At 36.8% G+C, this 12,408-nt stretch overlaps 1 long non-coding RNA gene across 1 annotated transcript in view; it reads right to left on the bottom strand.

The window, feature by feature from the left end:
- Positions 1 to 702: 702 nt before the first annotated feature.
- The window catches only part of LOC148676960 (uncharacterized), a 141,323-nt gene continuing 129,617 nt past the window's right edge, over positions 703 to 12,408 (bottom strand). The window contains exon 3 of the long non-coding RNA XR_015929087.1: positions 703 to 4,362. This is a non-coding gene — a long non-coding RNA (uncharacterized LOC148676960). The remainder of the gene's footprint in view (positions 4,363 to 12,408) is intronic.

A 12,408-nucleotide genomic window follows, 5' to 3' on the forward strand; every position in this document is an offset into this window, starting at 1 on the left:
ATTGCTAAAGCCTGTCAATTGAGTTAATTTAGGTTATTATAAAATACCAACTCCTCCATCTGTACAGTCCAAACTGTACAACTCTTTGAATACTCAGATTCTGTCTGTTCCAGTCAAAATATGAACAGTGCTCACTTAAGGATATTGCAATAAAAATATCTGAATTTATCTTCATTTTGACCTTCTTTCCTTTGTTTGAGATAGCACTGTACTATAATGTACAGTAGCTTACTTATTCCTTAATTTCAAATTGGTATTAGAATTGGTATTAGGAGCCCTGATAAGTGTATCATAAAGATTTTTGATTGTGGTGTCCATAAACAAGAAACTCAAGGTTGATGATATAGTTGTTGTAGAGGATATGAGATTTTACTCAACTCCATGGTTAGAATTGTGTTTTGGAAGGCTCACACCTAGTGTCAGCAACTGGGAGTTTTCAAACACCTACTGTATGGCACCATCAGGATACAATACCTCCTTTCTGGATCTCACCCTAATGTCCTAGTTAGACCGCAGGGACAGACAGATTCCAATGATTGCCAGGATGTTTTTAGAAAAACAAAATGGTGTCTTCTGCAAGAAAGTCACAGTTGGTCTCAAATGGACTATACAGGTACAGTAGTAATACAAAAGGTTGGATGGAAATCAATGAGCAAATGGTTAAAACAACATCAAAATCAGTGTTCTTGATTGACCATCACAGCCTCTAGTGGAATTTTAATGGCACAAACTGAAGAAAAACAGACTGTAAGTACAGACCCAGCACAATATGAGAGACGTGAGAGGTTCAACAGAAGTTGTTGAATATTCCTCTTGAAGAGCTTAAGAAAGATTTAAAAGACTGCAGCTTCCTTGGGGTTATTAAAGCCAGATGAGGGTTCACAAAACATTTTGAAATATATGTACTTATTTTTCTTAGATTCTCTATTTAGGTACACACTTTTTCATGCTAAATGCACTTTTGGGTATACAGTAAGTCAGGGAAATCTGAATATATTTGCTAGTTAATGAACTGTACTGTATGTCAAGAAAGGAAATTAATCATTATTTGGCAAATGTGGACAAATGTTATTTTGTGTTAAAATGTTTGAAGTTAAGATGTTGTACAAGAAGAATGAACAAATAAAATACAGGAAAAAAACAATAATTTATACTGTATATTCACCTAGAGAGCTGAATAGATTTGTGCCTAAAAGTGAAAGATAACTTTGAACAAGGTGTTTTGATGTAATACTTAAAGAATACATGGTACAGTCTTCAGAGAAATGCTGCATCGCTTAAAGCCTCGTCACCCTGGATACATGATTAAATCCCTCTTTGTGAGATGGAAGTGTTATTTTCAAATATACTCTTTCACATCAGAAGATGGCAGTGTATTTCTTTAGACATGGCTGAAAGAGCAAAGCGAAAGACAGAAAGTTCTTGAATCTAACAGCAAGGCTCTTAAAAACTACATAGCACAAAGATGTTAAATTACAGAGCAGAGGATTTTATGAGGCACTTCTGGTGGTAATGTAAACAAATCACCAGCAAACAGTCCCCCATCTAATTCTAATAGTATTCTCAAAACAGGCAAAAGAAATGTTGCTGTGTGGTAAAATGTGCAGCCAAACACAAAGATGCAGCCATAAAAATCTACATACTGTACATATGGAAATCAATTCGCATGTCAAATGTTTGAGGACTGTATTTCTTTCAGATTTTTTTCATGTTTAATGTTCAAGCCATTAACTACCTTCCCCATATGTTCTGAATTCTGAACATGCCATTTTGTCCAAAATTAAAGGCAACGTATAATGGAAGAGAAGCGATATTCAAGAGCAAGGGAGTCCCATATGTCAAGAATTCCCTGGAGAGTTGAATCACTAAGGATCTCCTGTTCTTTTGAATTTGAATATGAAATTATATATTGAGCATGAAAAGAAACTTATCAATCTACTGTATGTGCTTATGTTTTTTATATATATTTATACACAGTATATATGCTTGTATACAAAGTGTACATATTATAGATATTGATATAATACAATATTTTTGGCATTATTTTGATTAATGATTATTTGCCACTCAGTATGATATGCTTGAGTGACTTTGACTGCTGTATCAGCATCAATATTAACCTATTGGGTGTCAATTTTGGTAAAAATCAAGAAGGAAAAACAGAGATAAAACAATATGTCCTTCTTTTTAAAGAGAACAACATTGTGCCATCAGTATGTTGGTGGTCATACCAAGTCAGCACACTATTGCTTGCCATCTGATGTGTTTACAACAAGCAATTTCAAACCTGACAATGCGTTGCACCCAATCACAGTCTGTCAATGATAGGTCACCATCTAGGAGACCACAAGTTATGACACCTCTTCAGGTCTGACATTGTCATGTAGCACCTTCATATAATTTTCTCATTGCAAATTCAACCACACCCTCCGCATGAACAGAAAACTGTCAATCGCAAGAGCCTATTTTTCAAATCGGTGCAACATTTCTGGTGGACTCATCAAAGTCCGCTTTGTCGGTTTTGCCTAGACTCCGCTGATGGACATCATTGAGCAAGGTGCAGACTTGCAGAATGATACTTGTGCACAAAAGATCAGTCGATGGAGAGTGTGATGGTCTGGGCAGGAGTGTCTAGCTGATAAGAAATCCACTGGTAGTGATTAATGGACCTCACTTGCTGCCATTCCTGCAGCCTCATCCTGAGGTGTCAAGATTCGTGCTAGACTACATACATCCTCATGCTCCTAGTGTAACAATGGCTTTTGTGCCAGAAGAGAATGTGACAGCTGTGCTACAGAGGCTTTACTCACCCCCCTTTACTTTGAACCCCATTGAACATCTGTGGGATGAGGTGTGATGTTGTGTCATCTAGGGATTAGAGACCAATGAGCAGTCCGGGCTGTACGAAAGGAAAGGTACAGAATCCCAGCATCTGCAATCTAGTGCAAAGCATGTGTTGCTGGTGCACAGCTTGTATTCCTTCCAAGCTACGAGCCTATGACTTTCACAATAGACCCCCTGTGAGCAGCAAATGGTAATCAGCATAATGAATTTACCAACGTCAAGTCTGTTCAATTAAATGTCAGCACAGCTACTGTAAAAACTATTGTCAGTTTCCTGGCAGTAACTTCATGAACTATGTAGTTATTAGTGCTAAGTTTCTTTTGATGATCAGTGTATTCAAAACAATTGTAACATTTTTACGGGTGATGTTCAAACAAAATATCTCATCTCATGATAATTTTAAAAAAATATTTGAAAGAAAATTAAAGGTATCTTCATCGAGGGCTTAAACATGAACCTCTGTACCTTTCTGTATGGATAAGATTGTAATTAAAATAGGCAAGTTAAGTCATTCAGAGAGAGAGGTAAAATGTTTACCAGTACATTATTAATGTGGGACATTTGTTCCTTATCTTCAAATGGTATTCATGTAAAACATTTTCATGATAAAGGTTTTACAGATTTTACAGATTCACAATACCTAAGATTTTTCCCTATACGTTTTTTAACTTAATCTGTTACATTGCTGTTGAATCTCAAAATATTAGAACCCAACCTGATTTCTTCACTGAAGTCAACATATGGAAATCATATGTGAAATGAACCAGAAAATAAAAATGGAAACTATTGGAAGTACATTGAAAACTACAGTATAGAGGGTTGTGTAAGGGGTTTATAAAGGACAGTGGAAGTCTAGATAAATTAAGCCAGTCTTCCTGTTGAAGCCAATAACTTGTCTACCTTCAAAAATTGATTGGATTAGATCTTTAGATCAATTAGTTACTAGCAACCAAATGGGGTAAATGGGCCAACTGAACTCCTATTTTTTATTTGGTTTCTTTTGTTGTCATATGAAGACAAAATGCTTATAAAGGAAGTGTAATGCTACAGGTACACATCCAGATAATTTATCCATATTTCTTACTGACCACGTGCCTTAGCTACATTATGCATATTGTATTTATTTTATAAATTTCCTCATATTTTTAAAACGATAGATTTATATGCTTTTGGACTTTGAAATAAAGTTTTCAGGGGCATAGAATGCAAGATGAGGGAGAGGGCAGGATAATTCTACAGACACTCATGCCATATTAAATCATAACTTTGTGAAACAGGTAGCATTTCTTTTGTGCAATGAATTATGTGATTGGAGATACTGTATTTTATAAATATGTCCTCTTTTCTTTTTTATCAACTTCAAACTGCTTTCTATTTCACGGTACAATGAGATATGCCTTTTAATTAGAGGCAACATATTTCTTCAGGCTCTTTTTTCTTTATAGACTAATTGTTTTTCCATTTCATTCTTCCTCACATCAACTGGCTCTGTTGGCATTGATGGCTGGCCGGGGACTCCTGCCGAGAAGGAGAGAGAGATTTAGTTTGTTGTGAGGTTCTCTGCATTCCCTGTACACTACAATCTGCTCTGCCTGAGTTTCTGACAACCTACAGTACATTGTGTACTGTACAGTACCTCGAAACAGGCAAGACCCTTCCAGTTAAAAAGTTTTCTATAAGACTCAGATAACCCCAAAGCCACATACTGTAAAGTGAAACAACAATAGCCCAGACTTCTCTTTTTTAGTTAATAAAACTATTCTCAAAATACCTCTTTCTATTTTGCACCATTTAATATTCAGCGCCACATTTCATAAAATTAAGCATTGATGAAGAAGAGAGATGCACATTAGAATGGTCTTCGATTGCTTGCCTAGTATACGATGTGGAAGATCCCTATGCTACCTTGGGAAGAGTGGTTTAGGGACAATTCCACATGTATGCACTCATCTTCAGCATATTGTAAAGGATTTGGATTTTAGTCAAACTTTTACAACAAACTTCTAAGCTAAACGTCTTCAGATTCCCCTATCTAGAAATACAGTGGGGCAGTTAAGCGGCTTACCAGCTTCACAAAATCAAAGTTTATCTTGAACCCAAAACTCTTAATTCAGTAACTCTTTCCCAAACACACTTCTTTCAAAAAGCTCAAGTATACAGTAATGTTTACTAGCTCATCGATTGGTCGCTTCTTTCTCTACTCCCTTATCACTCTTGTGCAACTGGAGTGTGTCTAGCAGAGTAGCCAACAGAGATCTTCTGGTGAGCATAGTTTGAATATACCTAGAAGCCCCAGATTCCTGGCTTTAAATATACCCTCACCAACAGGTGGAAAATGGTACAGTATCTTGCTGAAAGCAAAACCTGCCATCTTGTCTGAACCTACTGCCCTGTTTCAAAGGCCAATGAACTTTACACATACAGTAGTTATAGCTGTGTCAAACTTCTAAAACCTAAACTAGATCACTCTTCAGATCTGTGTGTACAGTATTATAGATTAGCTACTAAATCAAGAATACTGTCAGTTTTCTAGTACTCACATTCTCAAAAACTACTGATAAAAGTTACAAGTTTATATTTCCTTCTTTTCAGTAGAAAAGTACAAGTCTGTAATCCTACAAAAATAGTCTGAAATATGTTTATGCTATTGTAGCTATAGATTTCACAAAAAGAAAGTTGTTTGCATATGTTTAACATTTCCTTGTCTGTTGGAATCTAGTGTTCTAGTACTTTCAAGATAAGGGAAGAGGCTGTTTTCATATCATGGTTACATGATGGGGGAGCTATAACAATCTGTTATTGGTCTTTCCTCCTAGAGTTAGACTTTTTAATTTCCTAATAGTAATTATTTCATGTGTAGAATGTAGATGAAAATCTACACTTTCAGGAATTTAATAATTTACGCCACAGAATAATGCATTATTCTGCTGAATTATTTATAGGGCATATAGGACATAAACATTTTGTGTACTTTCCAAAAGTTGCCTTTATCTTTGATTTTGACAGCACATTTAAGAAAACAAATTAATGGGGAAATTATCATTATCTTTTGTCTTTTGGGGATATGTAATCTGAGTGACTTTGGAGAAGCATGCAGTATCTGCAAGTGGACATTTTAAATAGTAAAAGATTTTAACAACATTCTTAATTTTATATAAACTGCAGCTTAATGCCCACTCAAGGTCAGTTGAATGTACTTCAGTCCCGAAGGACAAAAGCACACAAATTGAAACGATAAAAGCCTCACTCTCAGCTTGTTTTATCAAAACAGCAGTTAAAGGGGAGATTCAGAAATAAAACTACTCTGTAAAACCTTTATTAGGAACTTTTAAAAGGAGCATTGGCATTCACTGAGTCTATTGGACATGCTTATCATTACAGATTCAAAAGCATCAATGTAAACTATCTCTTGTACATTACATGTTTTAATGTACTGTATTTCATATTTTTGGAAATTGAAACAAAGCAGATTTTTCCACATAATGTGATGCTGGTGTTTGAAATGTGCGGCTAAGTGACTCTGATATGCTGTGACCCTTCATGAGTGAAAAAGGAAAAATAAAAAAGTATATGACGTTTATGTACTTTCTCATGAAAAACACCTCTCACAATTACAAATGAGCTCCGGTGTGCTAGGTTTATTGACAAGCAGTTAATTGAAAAACACAAGAACGTAATTACTTTTGTGCGTGGGATTGTTTGCTTGAGCAAAGTCAAAAACAGATAGAGTAATGACAGCTGAATTAATTTTTTGTGTCGTCTGCTGTAACAAAAAAGAGAATTAAAATGCTTTCCACAGTCCAGCTTGTTGAAGTATGGAAAGTTTATGAAGTTTCCAAGTTTCTTTAAAACACAATGAAATATAGTAAAGATAGGTCAAATTGTTTTTGAGCTGTTCTTCTTCTCCTGTCTTTCATGATTACAGTTCAGTTGTTTCCCAAAATTATTTTTTTCTTCTTGGATAGGCCATCAAGTGAATATACACATGATGATTAAAAATATGCATGTACTTGCATTGAAATGTTTTAAAATGTGGGAGGAAAAGTAAAAAGAGAAACCTCCTAGTGTTTTTTGAATCAAGTTTTATTAATTTTACATTTTAAAAATCAGAACGATCAGATAAAATAATTCAATATTCCTCCAGCCCTCCCTAAATCCCTTCCCGTTGACCATCAGGGGTGTACATGGGCACACTCTGAATTTTATACCAAAGAAATATGAATATTATTTTATATAAATACTGTCGGATAAGGTATATATTTTATCAAATCAGCAGCAACATTTCAAGTTCCCCACGTCACAGATCATAGCAGTAGAAATCTTCATATTGCAAGAAACTTTTTCTAACTAGAGGGTTAGCCCTGTAGGCAATTCCACTGCCATTTGTGGACCTAAATTTCTGACACTGCTGGTACAGTATGTTGCCAATCATTCAACTCTACATGGTGTATACATGGTACTACTGTATATTTGAGATGCAGTTCACTACAGGGTCCTCACAAAAGTGGATACGTTTTGGTGACAGGTATTTTTTTCTGCAAGGGAAGAATGCCCCCAAACTGCTCTCTGAGTATGAAGCCCCTACCCTAGGCATGAAGGCTGTGGTTACACTTCTATTGTAGGTGAAATGGTGGTGTTGACCCTCTGCCTCCACAATTCATCCACATGTACTGGTCTGCCTGCTTCCAATGTATCCTGAACTGGGTCAGACTTCTGCAGCTTGGTCTAATAAGCCATCAGTACCATCTACCCATCCCAATCCAGCTGGTGCCATTCAGTGAGGGTGGTAGCTACGGTTCTGTTAAATTTCACCGGTGACCTCTGAGACTCTGTGGGTGCAGGTGGGTGGCACATGTCTTCCTGAAGTCTATGCACTGGCACAGCTCTTGATAGACCCGCACATCAACATTTCACCCCTGATTTATTGTCAGTTTCCCCCATGACCCTGAACCTCAGCTCCATACCATGGAGTAACCCATCAGCCACACTGAACATGTTCAGATCTGGGAGCACCTAGGCCCTTATCACCTGGTGAAATAATCCACTGTCTTGGAGTTGGCTGCCAACTCCCACCACATCCTGGCCAACCAGCACTGGACTGGCCTCCGGGTCCTGTCAAACTGGGCTAATATTGCATTTGGTGTTCTCCCAAAGAACAAAGATGGAGGTGTCTGTTCCTGCTGCTTTCACTGTCTCCATCTACTGACTCTTTGCTTGCTCACAGTGGCTATAGGTCTCACGAGCACCAGGGAATTGCAACATGATATTTCCATTAATACACCAGACTCTTGTGTTATGCTCGATGTTGAGCTAGTATTCGTGTGTGGCCTCCAGCCATCTTTCAAGCCTCCCTTGCAGATCCCTGAAACTCAGAAGCTACAGCAGAGGTGCATTGTTGGTACAAATAAACATCGATTTGCAATTCAAGGAAAAAAGTATCTGTTGGTTCCAAGTAACTCCCACCTATGGCTTACAGTACTGTAGTGATTCATTTCAGTATAACTAGGGGACTGGTTGCAATAGCTTACCATCCTGACTTTTCTGAGCAAGCTCTTATAACACTGTCACCTGCAATTACATTTTTCTGTAATTGCACCATTGTAGCAAACTAATAGAAGCTAGGGGCTCACTTTCACAGCTGTGGTAAATCAGTTCAAGGAACAACACTGAAACAGAGGTTTTACAGATGTTAGGTCTAGCTCCTTACAAGAGAGCAATAGTGACGTAATGATCTTCAGTTCAGGGGAAAGAAAATGAGAAAGAGTCAGGTCCAGATGCAAAGGAGATGGGAGTGGAGTTCATGTTCCCCCTGAGGTGCCTTCCTTCTCCTCCATACCCAGGACTGCCATGCACAGGCCACAATGCTGCTGCAGTGAGAGGCCAACTTTGGAGTTATCACTTAACAACAGTATAAGGAGAGGGAAATTAATATCTTTGTTCAGAAGACTTAAACAAAATTGAAACAATCTACACATTCCCAAAGCCAGGGTAGAAAGCTGAACATTGTTCCCTGTGGACAGAGCATACACAAGGGATTAGGGACAAGCTTCATTTAAGCTTCAATTAATTTTAATCTACAGGGGACCAAGTACGCTTTGTGAAGAAAAATTAGGTATTTCATTTGATGATTAGGATTTTAAATGGCCTTCTTTTTAATAACTTCAGTCCACATTTTGTGATCAGACACTTTTATGTGCATAGATTTTATTAAAACTCTGTATTCAGTATTGCCTTAAGTACATCTTTGGAGCAATTTTATTAGTTGTTAAACTTTATCACCTACGTAAAGTAAGATGAAGTGTCAAAACATAAGAGAAAGAACTTGAGACTTATTTTGTTCAGTATGACAGAAAGTACACATATATCAAACAAATGCTTCCCTTGCAGATGTAGAATGGCTAAATCTCTTCATGCAAGTATCATCTACAAAAAGAAATCTTGTACCTCAATGAATTGTGAAGCATAGATACTTCATAGGGATTTGCAGTGTGGGCTGAAATGTCTTTGAGGGATTTAGATGTCTTCAATATAGCTGCCGACGTATAAAAAGTGAGATATCAAACTGCAGAAAGATGAATTATGACACTGAGCAGGAGAATAGCTCAATGACATATTCTGAAGTAATTTTGAACTTTTACCTGTACAGGCTGCACCCCTGAGCCACTGATAATTCCCTTTGTTTCACCATACTCTGTGAACGGCTGGCATGTTTCCACTTCTACTCTTACAACTCAGGAGGCCCTATCTATGGTCAAACCCAATTTAATTGAGGAAAGACAACTTTATTCCATAAATTATTCAAATGTCTCTAGATATTTTTAGAAGCTGAAACGTGGCCTCGAGCAATCTGGTTAGCAATGGATGTGTGATGGGTTTTGAAATAAATGGGAGAATTCTGAAATGCTGGTGCTTTGCGTTTGTTAGAGCAATTTAGGCTTTCTTCCTTTCCTCCACTGGTCTCACCTCTCTGATGTTGATTGACCTCAATTCACAACATCTGCTCTTAAGTTTAATCCTTCAGATGCAGGGATTTTTTTTTCCGTTTCTTATGAATGTATATTGCTGTATGTGTGTACAGTGGTATTGATTCTGTTTTCATTACAAATGCATCTATGGAGGAAATAAATATCTATGGCAATGAAGTCTGTAAAATGTTCACTTCTTTCTCTCTTCTGATTGGTTCCACTCTTGTAGTAATGATACAAAAGAAAATAAGCAGAGTATTGAGAGATTAGCTTTTCACCCCCTGTCCTGTTGTTTATCAATCTAATTCAAGAAAAAGTCTTTCTTCATTAATACAGAACACTAAATTATCAACATGTTAATGTGCATAAGCATCCTCTTTAAATAAACAGCCAACTGAGCAACTTCAGATTCCAGCTTTAAATACATGTAGAGAATTTAAGAATTGAAAAAATATATACCAGCAATGAAAAAAAAAGAATTCCTAAATAAGATGCACGACAAATCCAACAAATGTCTTTTGGGGAGATATTTGATGCATTTTCAAACATCTAAACCTTTTGAATACTTGTATTTTAAATAGAACTGCTTTAGAAATGATTACATTTCTCTCCAGCATTAATTGAAATTTCTTCATTGTCTTTTTTTGTCAAACTAATAAGCACCCATAAAAATGCAAGCATCATGTCTTCTTCTGTGTCTCAAAATCCATAATAAAACCATTCATTTATTCAAGATGAATTGGTAGTTTTTATGTATTTCTTCTCTGTATTTTTCCCCACACGTTATGCTGTAGTCTGTGTGTTATTATAGCACAGTGGTTAGCATTGCTGCCCCTGAGCTCTGAGGCCTTGATTTCACTTCCAGACTTGGGATGATATCTGTGTGGAGTTTGTATCTTCTCCCTGTGTTTACAATGATTTTAGGTAGGAAGGGTTCTTGGATACAATGCAGAAAACATGATATCAGAAAACTGATAAAAGAATTGCAACTAAAATCATTATCATTTAGCTAAAATAATGTCACTGATTCCAGCATGCTAAAAACATTGTTGACTTAAGTACACTTCCTCTAAAAAGAAGGAAGAAAAAACTTTCCTCTGGAGAAAGAAAGATGCTAATTTTTTGGCCTCCAACCACATTTCAATTCAGGTATTTAAAACAATGCTGCTCTTCAGTGGAATTCTGCTGAGGTCTGGTTCACTGGCGGCAGTCCTGACAGCAGCTCGGGCTTGTTTGAGGAATCTTAATTCTGCTGCTTTTGTTCCGCAGTTGCATATGATTCCAAATGTTCCCTCACTTACTTGACACAAGGGAAAAAGACGAGATGAGGCAGACGGTGACCTTGCTCTGAAAGTGAAACTCAGAGGAACGTTCTTCTTAAAAAAATAGTTATTCCGTGAAGCTTGATTATTTTTAACTACTTCATATGTCGTTAAAAACTTCTAATAAGGCCCTCCTGAGACAGGCCTAGTAAGGAATACTTGAACAGTGTGCAGAGTCTGTCAGGCTAGCTGCAGTACACCACTATAGACCTGTACAATAAGATATCACTTCAGGGCACAAGGGGAATACTGCATTGTCCTTAGACCTTGAATAGACAGGGAAGAGAAAATTGAATGGGGTTGTGTATGCCTGCATATTGAATTTTTCTACTTCAGTGCCTCCAATAACCACAAATACACCATATGCGTGAATACATATCGGTGGCACTTTACGCATACTGCAAACAACCCATTCAGAAGACAAATTGACAATATCCATTTTTCCATTGCAAATGTTTTTATAATTAATATATGCTATTTGCAGTTTTATGATATTCCATCCATTTCTTTAATTCATCTTTACTATGGCTCTGAAAAGCATTTGCACATTTAATATAAATGCTTATTAGAGCCTGTGCATATGGTTTAGTGTGCTTTTGTATTGTCTTCCACAGTTGGAGGTAAGATTGAAAAATACATGTGGCTAGAAATCTCAATGTCTTTTTTGTGCCAGAACAGCAATCGTTATACTTCTGATATCACGATGGTTTCATACTGACACTTGGCCACCTTGAGGCTATGCATAACAAGCCATGGACTTCCAGGAGGTTTAAAAATGTTTTCACCATGAAAAGAAGCCTCCAAAATGCCAGTAAAACTAAAGTAGTTATTTAATTTGTTGGAACACATGTCCTGATTCAGAGGTCACAGGGATGTGCTCCACAAATCTGTTTATAAACCTTCAAAGGGACTGCACATTAAGAAGATCTGGAATTTATATCCAGAAAATATTCGTTTTAAATAATTAAACGTTTCACGGAATTACTGATCAGTTAATACTGTTTGATGCAAATATCAGCACCCACTCTTTAAAAAGATAACAATTAAGCAGTAAACCCTCAATTCACACTACAAATAATGACATTACACATAGACACAAATATTTGGTTGAAAATTGTTCGTTTTCGACTTACCCTGTATCTTATACAGGAGTGCAGTGAATCTCATCAAATGCTCACTCACTTAAATTGTTGTAATAAGTCACTAAGTGTTTGGAATGTGCAAGGCCTGGATAGTTTATGGATGTTTTACATGCATAGTGTACTTTTTCTGCTTAG

This window comes from Lepisosteus platostomus, chromosome 2 (assembly GCF_059453375.1).
Source record: "Lepisosteus platostomus isolate fLepPlt1 chromosome 2, fLepPlt1.hap1, whole genome shotgun sequence".
NCBI lineage: Eukaryota > Metazoa > Chordata > Actinopteri > Semionotiformes > Lepisosteidae > Lepisosteus > Lepisosteus platostomus.